This window comes from Aegilops tauschii, chromosome 6 (genome assembly GCF_002575655.3).
Source record: "Aegilops tauschii subsp. strangulata cultivar AL8/78 chromosome 6, Aet v6.0, whole genome shotgun sequence".
Taxonomy (NCBI): Eukaryota; Viridiplantae; Streptophyta; class Magnoliopsida; order Poales; family Poaceae; genus Aegilops; species Aegilops tauschii.
Genome location: NC_053040.3, coordinates 82,593,004 through 82,603,764, shown reverse-complemented (window position 1 = coordinate 82,603,764; position 10,761 = coordinate 82,593,004). Strand labels below are relative to the sequence as shown.

Here is a 10,761-nt window from a genome sequence, read left to right as displayed (position 1 = left end):
GAATTGTCACGGCAGATGTCCTTAGTGTCAGGACTTAGTCGCGAGGCCAACGCATCTATGTGGTAGCTTGAGAGGGGTTGAGCAGAATCGAGAGACACAACACAAGACAAGGATTTAGACAGCTTCGGGCCTCGGGAAACATCATCCGGTAACAACCCTACATGCTGTTTGAGGCTAGGTCTCATTATGATCACGGGAGAGTCGCCGGGAACCGGCTCTCGGTGTTTAGCCCTAGAGATTGTTTCTTGTCTTGTCTGTCCCTCTTTGGGGTGCCCTGCCCCTCCTTATATAAGTTAGAGGGGCGGGTTACATGCGGAGTCCTAGTAGGACTAAGACTAGTCTATCTTTTCTTACAAGTTGAATACAAGTCCGGGTCTTGCTTCCTTGGTAGGAGAATATTCCTTATGTCTTTCCTCATAAACCGGCCCACCATAACATGAGCCGGCCTTCTGGGCCTTGGGCCTACTCTTCTGTCTGACCCGCCGTCGGGGCCATCATTAAGTCGCCAGGCTCATCAATCGCCAATCCTCCGTCGGGTTACGATGAAGCGCCAAGTCCGGCCGGGTCATACTCCCGGCCGGGTCATACCGCGGGGTATATCCCCGACAGCACTGATGGAAGACAGCTTGTTTTTCATTGAAAATCGATCAGCTTCACCAGCCGACGCAACCATGAGGCGCAACCATGAGCATCGATAGGTCATCGTGGTGATGCATCATCCATTTGGCATCAGGTTTGGGTGAGGCACCTATGAAGTTTGACAAATCCTCACTGTGGTCTGTTTCTTCTCAGTAAATAACATCTAGATGTGAATTAGACAAACTGCTTTTCTAACGTACCAAGAAAGAAAACTCGATCAAAAACACGCCCCCGCTTCTAGGTCGCGAGAGTCGTCGCGCACACACACATAGACATAGACATGCACATCCGTGTTTACGTAAAATTCTATTTCCATGTCCATCTCCAATCATATTTGTCCAACTGGTACATTATTTACGTTGTTAATTATATACGCAACAATATTAATGTACAGCATCTCTTGTTTGCGCACGTCCGGACCGCTGCCACGGCCGGTCCTGACCAACCCGAACCCTCTTCATTACCCGCACGTGCTTCCCGCCCAAAACGGTCAGTGCCGCATTCATGCCCGGCCAGAGCGGATGCGACCTCTCACTGCCGCCGGCATTGAAGCGGCGCGCCGGCCAAGAGAGCGTCGCCCGCGCCGCTTCCGGGTGCACTCGGCTGCTCCGCGTTCAAAGGTCGCAATAGCCGGCTACAACATGCATGCAAAAAGTTATTGGGAGTCCGTGCTACAGCTAGCTGTCCTCCCCCAACTCGTCAATCTCTTCCAGTAGTGCTAGTACTCCATGGCGCGATCCATCGACAAGCAGGCGGGAAAGTTGTCGTATACTCGGTTTGCGGTGAGTGGCATGCCGAGCGACCGTGTGGGGTCGAGCCGTGGAGGAGGGTGAGACACGAACACGACAGACGTGATTTAAACGTTGGTTTTGCTCGATGGCGCGATCCAACGAAACGAAACATTGGTTTCTCTCCGTTTCCATTTTTTCTCCGGAAAACGGAAACTTTCCACTCCATTTTCATTCCTATTCCAAGGTTGCCCCGTTACAACATTCCATCAAATACAAAGGAAAACTAACACGCATGCTGATGCATCTCAATGATTCACAGATCATAGCCAATATTTACTTCACAACTAAAGAAAAAAGTTGTGAGAGCGTGTACGAAAGAAAAACTACTGATGGGGTCACTACGACTTAAACACTAAACCCTAAACATGATTTAATTTCCTGGCCAGGTAGAACCTGTCGAAGGAAAGACGGCTGGCACCCTCGGATCATACGATGCTTTTGTGCAGTTCCACTAAAATCGACCTGAGCATCCCTAATGGCAAAGATATTGAAGAAGTGTGATTAGAATAATAGTACTGGCACTAGTTCATGAGACATAAACTCATCACAAGTAGAAGCCGGTAGAAGTAGAGAAAGATCGACATGGAGATGGAGCTACGGCAGTGGAGCAAGCCGGCTCTGAAAGGAAGATGGACTACCTGGGACGTCGGGCTGTAGCTAGAAGGGCGGTTGGGACGCGGCATCGGCCCATACCGCGGTGACCCCCGATTGGGACGCACCGACTGTGGGTTTTCTCCCTCGCCGATGTCGACCGCGTCTACGCAGAACATTGTTCCCTTCCCCCAGCTGCGGGATCAGGCCCGTCGTTCTATGCTTGTGATGAGAGCAACCTAAGCAAGCAGGCTTGTAGCTTAGGCTAGCTCCTGCTAGTGTATATATAGTGGTTTTCTTTTTCTCTCCATATCAACCATTTTATATTGCGTACGTGTCATTCAAGAGTGAAATGATGGTTGCTTCTTCCGACTAACTTACTGTGTGATTTGACTGCTCCTTAGTGGCCCCTACACATACTCCCCCTACGTGTATGCAACAGTCACACGTACACATGGACGCAAAAACGCGCGCGACGCCCTAATGCATGCATGTCCGAGCACACGACGGAACACACACGGTCACGCTCAAGTGCTCAACCTACACGTGCATGCACACACATACTCAGTCAGGGTGAGCTAGTGACCGTATAAACACCGGAAAATATATATATTGAGCGCAATGAGCGTATTATGAAGTCCACTGACTGTATTTTTACAAATATACAGTGACAGACAGTGTATTTATCTCGTTTGAAATTAAGCCATATTAACCGGAGAGGAGGCAGTATGGACTAGCATTACTTTGTTGTGTCCCGTCAACTTGCCGAACGAGGAGAAGGTTGCAGGACGGGAGAAGCTTGCGCGCGGTGGCTCGCAGGACAAGGAGAAACTTTTGACTAATGCAAGCTCTCCCTCGCTCAGGTGGTGGACGTGCAACAGTTAATTGGGTGTCAGATTGCCAGAAGCATACACTATACTACTGGTGCTATTATTGTTCGACTTCCCGAATAGGCGAACAGCCAAGCGCAAAGTTTACTAGTACTACTACTATAGTCTATAAAGGTACGTACTATACTAGTACTAGGAACCGGATGGAGGAGCGTCTGCACTCTTATTATAATTTTAAAATGTGATAAAGCAATCTTCAACACATTTGGTTCTCTTCGAGGGTTCTCGCATGTGATAATGGAAGTTGATTGCATGGAACACTCGCCACAATTCTCGCTTAATTCTGGCTCATATCCTGTTACAAATAGTAGCGCTCGATAATATTTCCTCTTTTTTTTGTTATTCAGCATGTAAACAGGTCAGCAAACCTTGCGGCGCATCTTCGTGCGAACCGTGCTTGCTGCACTTTGAATGTGGCCGAGACCTGGCTTGATGAAACACCTCGCTTCCTACTTCTTTTTTTGCGGGGTACCTCGTTTCCTAGTGACCAGTGTCTTGGCTGATCGTCCTAAGAATGCTTATATTTGAATAAAGCTCTCTCATTTACCCGCAAAAAAGATTAAGCCATATTAACCGGAAAGGAGGGAGTATGGACTAGCACTACTTTTTGGTGTGTCCCGTCAACTCGCAGAACGAGGAGAAGCTTGCAGGACAAGGCGAAGCTCGCTTACGCCTTTTGACTAATGCAACCTACCCTCAGTGGACATGCATCAGTCCATTCGGTGTCAGATTGTCAGAGGCATACACTGTAGTACCCAACATGCGGAGTACCATGACTGTTCGACTTCACGAAGAGGCGAAGAGCCAAGCGCAGTAGTACGAGTAGTACTACTACTAGAACCACATGGTGGAGCGTCTGTACTCTTATTTTTTTTATCTCTGATAAAGTACACGTTTATTCCGGAGAAGGGCGGAAAACGGCAGCCCAACATGTAATGAATGATATCGATCAACCAACCATGCTCGAATATATCTTGGCCTCCGTGCGAGCCCGTTTGTGTGTTCTCGCTCCTCGTCTCTCTCAAGAAACGGCGGGTTGGCTCTTTGCCGTCAATTGAGATCGGTTTGCTCACACTCCTGTCCCACATGTCAGTGATATGCCAAGAGGAGGTGTGTTGACCGACTGGCCATACGCATACTTGGTTTTGCACCTTCATACTACTCCTCCCTCCGTCACCGAAGCGCACCTTCATACTACTCCTCCCAACACTACAAATTAAGTGGAGCTCAATATGCAACGACTTGCATATTGACGAAACACCCCATTTCAAACATTTAGTTCACTCTCGTTTATGTACCCAACAATATTAAATGTTGTTAAACATGGCAAGAGGTGAAGCATAATTAAACTAACTATTTAGGCAAGTTTAAATGAGGCCGGAAATAACAAACAACAATTCCGGAAAATCCTCATGTGCATATTTTGATTTGGTACTGTTCTGCCCCAAACACAATTTTAATGTTGTTAAACAGCAAAATAAAGTACACCATGTTAAACTAGGCATTTTTCTACCCCATTTACATATAAAGTTTATTAAATTTGGAGCTACGGTTATTTAGTTATGAAATAAATCATTTTAACATGGCATTCGAGAAAATTTAAACAAACAGCATTTTAAACATTTTAAACATGGATGTAAGCAGCATATTATGAAACTAGATGCAATTCTAATCATTTTACATATATGACATGTTCAATTTGGATGCATGGATAGTTACTTATTAACACTTTAATATGATGGCATTTTTCTATAAATATGCATGCACGGGATATTTAGCAAATTCGTCCAGGGAAAAAAACATCCACGGGCTGAAACTGGTGCAAGCTGGGCTGAACAGAGAGGAGGGGCTGTGGGGAGCTCACCCATGGGCTCGGCCCAGTCGGTGGAAGAGGATGCAGGCCGGCTGGCTTGGGGTTGGACCTTGACGAGGCAAGAGGAGGGTCAACGCGAGTGCTCGGGCAGAGCAGCTCGATGCAGAAGAGTCGTCGCCGTCTCCCTTGCTCGAACAGAAGGAGGCGACGCTGGGGACTCGCGGTAGGGCCAGCAGGCGCGGGACTTGGAGCTCGGGGAGGATCCGGCCGGCGGTGGTTTGCAGCCAGGGCGGGAAGTGAGGCGGATGAGCAGCTCCGGGCCGGTTCCTACAGGCAAAAACGGCGCGGGGATTAGAGGGAGAGAACCAGGGGAAACGGGGTGAGGAGGAGGAGAGGCACGGCCCTGGGACCTGACGTCCATGGAGGCGGAGCTTCTGCGGGCATTCGGGACGGAGTTGGAGGCATGCAAGGCGGCAGTTGAGGCTGGGCACGGCGACGAGGTGCTCGGGGACACGGGGTTGAGGGCAACGAGGAGAAACAGGAGGTGCTCGGGCGAAGGTAGGAAGGAGGAGCTCGGCATGGGGTTCGATCGTGGGTGTTGCCTCGATCCAAAATGGATCGAGTGCCGTGGGAGGCTGTGGGAGGTGGCTGGCTGCGGTGGAGTAGGAGAAGCTGCTGCGGCTTCGGTGGTTGTGGAGGGGATCGATGGAGATTGGCCGATGGCTGAAATCGAGGAGAGGCTGTGGATTGGCTGCGGGATCGAGACGGATCCCGAGGTGGGAGACGACAAGGTGGAGTGTGGCGGCGGGGATTGGACAGGGGAGGATCCCTAGAAAATAGGATTTGGACTGATTTGGGTGGGGTTGGTCTATATATAGGATAGAGAGTGGGTTTAGCCCGTATGATCGTAATCGGGCGGTCGAGAATAAATAGGTTAGGTAACCTAAATAAGAAAACGGAGATGTATTATAGATGTTAGGGGATGATCCGGACCCAACGGCCATGACTGCCCGGGTCGGGTTCGGAGAAGTTTCGGACGAGCAAGCGAGGGGTTTGAGCACTGAGCAAAGAGATTAAGCGGCCAGACAAGAGGGACTCGAAAAACCCGGTTGGCCTCGGAACGGACAACAGAGAGACGCGGCAACTACAAACGAACTAGGAGTTTTAAGAAAACATGCGGATGCAATGTGGATGATGCAATGATGAATGCAACAAATAAAAATAAAACACACGGCGACAACAAGGCAGCTGGAAGACTTCTGGAGCGTCGGTCTTGGGGCGTTACAAAGTGGCCTTTATAGAAGGAGGTCAGTAGGAAGCAATCAATTACTGGATCATTAAAACTAATCATACCATATGTAACAGGGCGAGTCAATTGATTACAGAGGTGTTCTTCATCATGATGGCTCTGTTTTGATGCCAGTTTCCTTGGATCAATTGGAGGTAACCTGTATTTTTCTTACCCTTTTTTGTGGCTTGTATTGATATTTTCCTTGTGTGACCCCACCAAAAGATATCTCGATGCAGCTATTTTCTAATCTAAACATGGATGACTTTCAGCAATCTCTTAGTTTTCATGCATTTAGCAAGAATGCTACTTTGTTACTTGGGTTTTATATTTTCTTTGTGTGACCCCACCAAAAGATATCTCGATGCAGCTATTTTCTAATCTAAACATGGATGACTTTCAGCAATCTCTTAGTTTTCATGCATTTAGCAAGAATGCTACTTTGTTACTTGGGTTGATAAAATAGCTACAACACATTGAGGCAAAAGGCAAATGTACATGCTCCTTATTACTTATCAGAAAACTTTTCAAGGGAGTTTTTTTGATGTTTCTCATATGAAATTGGATTCATACTAATGCCGTTCTTACATCCCAAATGAAAGGGTCCATGCTATAGAAATAAATTGCTTTAATTCACATTCTTTAGAAGTATATGCAATCGTGGACTAGATGCAAAATTTCTGTTGTATGTCATCCTTTAACTGACTACGAATCAGCGTTTTATTGTACAAATGCTTCCTGGTATGGGACCTGGATAAGAAGTATTTGGCCTGGACATTTGAATTTATTCGGACATTTTATCTTACTATATGGTGAACTGGGAACAACATATGTGGACATGCAAAAATACATGCGCTAAGACTCATATAACTATTCATAACATGAGTTAGGAACAAGTGCAGATCTGTAATTTTCAGCAAGCGAGAGAGGATTACATTTAGTTGTTTCAGATTTAAACTACACTTGAGCCACTATTCCTGATAGTTCCAAACTAATGTTTTGTTTGGCTTGCTGCTTGCATGAATTGAACCATGCTTCCAGTTTAAACTACACGTGAGCCACGGTTAATGATAATTCCAAACTGATGTTTTGTCTGCCTTGCATGAATTGAACCATGCTACTCTGAAATGTTGGTCTAGCGGATTCTTACAAATGGGCAAACTTAGGAATACATTGAATTTCTAGATGTTTTTAGCCTACTCTTTTCATTGCTTTTCCAATGTAGGTTGTTAGCATGTTACACTTTTCATGCATATGCTCTGTTGTTGCCTCTACCTCCTCTTTCTACAGGTTGCGATACAAGTCACGGACCAGAAGACCATAAGCAGGCATTCGATGCTTCTCGCTTTGCCTAATCCAGCAGTAGGGCGTCACTGACAGGGTGGCGCACAACTCTGCTTTCATGGACTATCCACGAGTCGGGGACGACTAATTGAGCGTGCGGCTGGTTGAAGCAAACGACAATCTGGCAGCAGCAGCTTGTGGTGAGTTTTCTTGAGTTTCCTAACCCCTATCTGCAATTCTGTTCCAAATTGAGAATAAATATTGATTGACTAATTGAATTCCAGAATGATGTATCATAGTATGCATTCTTCTTATTTGAACAAAGGTGGAATTTTTTAGGCTTTCTAAGCTGGATCAGCAGCACCTGTTAGATGCTTGCAAATGGACACATTAAGAATTCAGGAGCCCAAAGATTAGGTAGCCGCTCAAACTTATCAATATGAAGCATACCTTTACAAAAAAATATTGTATGAATTCTAAGATGCCTTCTTCGATTCTAACTTGTATTCAATGTTTCACTTGTTATATATTCCTTTGGTGAAGTTGTCCAGCCAGTATAGTAGAATAAATCAGCCATAAATCTCATTTCCTATAAACTTTTGCTGCCGAGTGATCAGTTTTTGCATGTCTATTACTTGCATATTTTGAAAAAACTGTCGTACAACTCCTCCTGAAGGAATACCATATCTTTATGAACCTTTTTTCTTACCAGTAATGCTTGCATGCTTGATCTTTCTTTCATAAAATGTCACCCTCATGATGCAATAGGGCACTATCTAATGCGCAATGGAAATAGGTCTTACCATTAAGTGGTGTAAGCATCATAAGGCAATGATGGGATATTGATTACAAAACATGATCAGCATGCGGATCTTTGTCATTTGAGAAATACAAAAATAATAATAAACAATCTGTTACTCTCAAATTTTCATGGATGGTTGGATTTTGTGGTGCATGTGTTTCAGTAATATAGGTTGGATAAAAAATTATTTGTTGACGAACCGTCAGATGCTCGGTTCAGTTTAAAATATCATTCCATGTGGCTTTCACTGTTTATGACCGCATCAAGGATCAAAAGAGGACCTGTCGATTAATTTGTTGGCCTGTTGTCTCTAAGTCTGCAGTAATCCCACTCTCACTCTCTTGCATTTTCTGTTATTTAAATCTTTTACATTAGCTTCTGTTATGCAAGTATAAGTGCAAATAGTGATGAGCTTTCGCTCTTGCTAGGGCTCCAGTAGTAAATGCATTATGAGAGGGGCAGTGACAGCCTGATATATATCATCGATATGCAGCAAACACGTCTTCGACTTTATGTTTGACTTGATTCTTATTCAATCTCACTATTTCATTTGCCTGACATGAGAACTGGAAACATCAAAATTGACACTTGGATATAAGCAAGACCATGAATTATGTCAACTATAGTGCTCTATAATTAGAAGTGACTCTTTTGCAATTTTTGGTAACACAGGTTGAGCCGAGCATTGTAAGGATCCAAGTAGAACGATGCTTCATCTCTTGTTAGAGCAGCCTGGGCTTCCCAAGGCCATTTACCGTGTCAGAGGATACTTGCAGAACACGATAAGTAACCGTTCTTTTCAACACCACTGTCCAGAATAGCGGGAGCTGTCCAATGCAAATGTTGATTACTTGTGTGTTGCTCTCCCAATGAGGCAATGGGGGAAGATTCTGCCGCCTTTGAGGCAATTATGTACATGGAGAACGCCACAAACATTGTGGCAAAGGAACTGAACATACGAATGGCTGAGAAAATATAATGAGACCTTGGTTACCTAAGGCTCGGACTCAATTAGGCATTTGACATGATAGACAACCTTGCTAAAGGTTATTTATATGATGTGAGATACATGTCCTCCTTTTCAGATTAGATTCATAGTGTCATGGCAGATGCCTTTCCTCCTACTTGTGCGATGGATAAATCAACAAAGTTGATGGTTATTATATTGAATTGGTGGGGCATAATCATGAGGACAGAAGCTGCCACTAGCTACTGGGATGTGTTGTGTGAGCTACTGTCGGACTGTCCTTGCCTTCTATAAGAGTGCCCTGCTCTAAGAATTATATGACATTCTTTATGTTGACTACATATTAGTTGCACTGATGCACTGCTGAAGCTTTAGCAGAACTATATAGGATTCTTACCTTGGAATGACTTTTGCTTTTGCTATCTAATAACCCAACTATTGTTTTATCTATTTTATGTGGAAACATTGTCTTGGCTTACTTTGTCATGGACTTCCAGATTAACTGTTCTATTGAATATCTTGCTTTCCTTGCTTTTGGTATATCTGATTTTAAGCCTTTTTATTGCTTTAACAAAATGTGCTATGCTACTGATGTAACTTATTGGGTTGATATATCCTGAGCAATTATTCTTATTCTCATTTGGCAATTGTACTGGGTTACTCCATTGCCAGCAATCTTTCTAATTCATGTTCGGCAACACTAAGTGCTTTGTTTAAACTTTTGAACAATCCGTTGAGCCAGGCACCTCGCGCCAAGGCGCGATTCCTATCTAGTGAGGCAACAACAGTAGCCCAACGCAGCTGCCCCTGGCACAACATAGTCCACAAACGCGTCCGCTACACCTCCCCATAACCAGCACACGAGTCACGCAGAGGAGGAAACGCTATGGCAGCCAACGCAGCCCCACAGACAGTGAGCCAGTCATGGCAAATGGCTTTAGGGTGCTCGCAGTTAGCCCCGCATAAACTATCGTCACGGCAAATGGCTTTAGGGTGCTCGCAGTTAGCCCTGCATAAACTATCGTCACGGCAAATGGCTTTAGGAGTACTAGGAATGTACTACTACAATATTATTGTTTTTGCGTGAGGAAATGTTCCAATCCTGATCGGCTACATAATGAACTCCTCTTGCATAAATGATCCCGCCTTTATGATATATTGGCTAATTGGAATCTCTCAAGATGAATAGACATTGTTTCCTCTACCTCCATGGAGCTTGCTACATGATTCTGAAATACTCCCTCCGGTCCTCAATAGTTTGTGTATAAATTTTTACAAATTTTCCCTGAATAGTCTGAGTACTAGGCCTCCAGAGCCAACCTTTCCATCTATGCAATTGCCCTTTCCTTTGGGTCACTTAATTAGTCCGTATCAATGACCAATTGGCATGCAGGAAGTGCATGCAGGGATGTGCTCCACGAGGAGTCAAAGTAGAACGGCCAATCAAAGGGGTGCAGTTATCACACAGCGGGAAATCTGGGCATGCTGTCGTAGGGGTAAAAGTGTCCAGGTTTTTGCATCGCTGCCCCTCCTTGCATGGTATCTGGGCTTAGTGTTATGCGCAATCTAAAAAGGACCGGAGGGAGTATCAAGGAACGCCTATGCCCCAAGCACTAGCAAAGTTTGCTTCAATGGACATTGTGTACTTTGATTGATAGCCTTCAGATCGGTAGTGTGATTTTAAGAAATTATTTTT

General features: G+C 45.0%; 1 long non-coding RNA gene across 1 annotated transcript; it reads left to right on the top strand.

Moving 5' to 3' along the window:
• Nucleotides 1-4,973: 4,973 nt before the first annotated feature.
• On the top strand, nt 4,974-9,285 carry LOC109775542 (uncharacterized). The gene is made up of 3 exons (XR_002235828.4): nt 4,974-6,167; nt 7,303-7,496; nt 8,771-9,285. It is a non-coding gene; the product is annotated as an uncharacterized lncRNA (long non-coding RNA).
• Nucleotides 9,286-10,761: the final 1,476 nt, after the last annotated feature.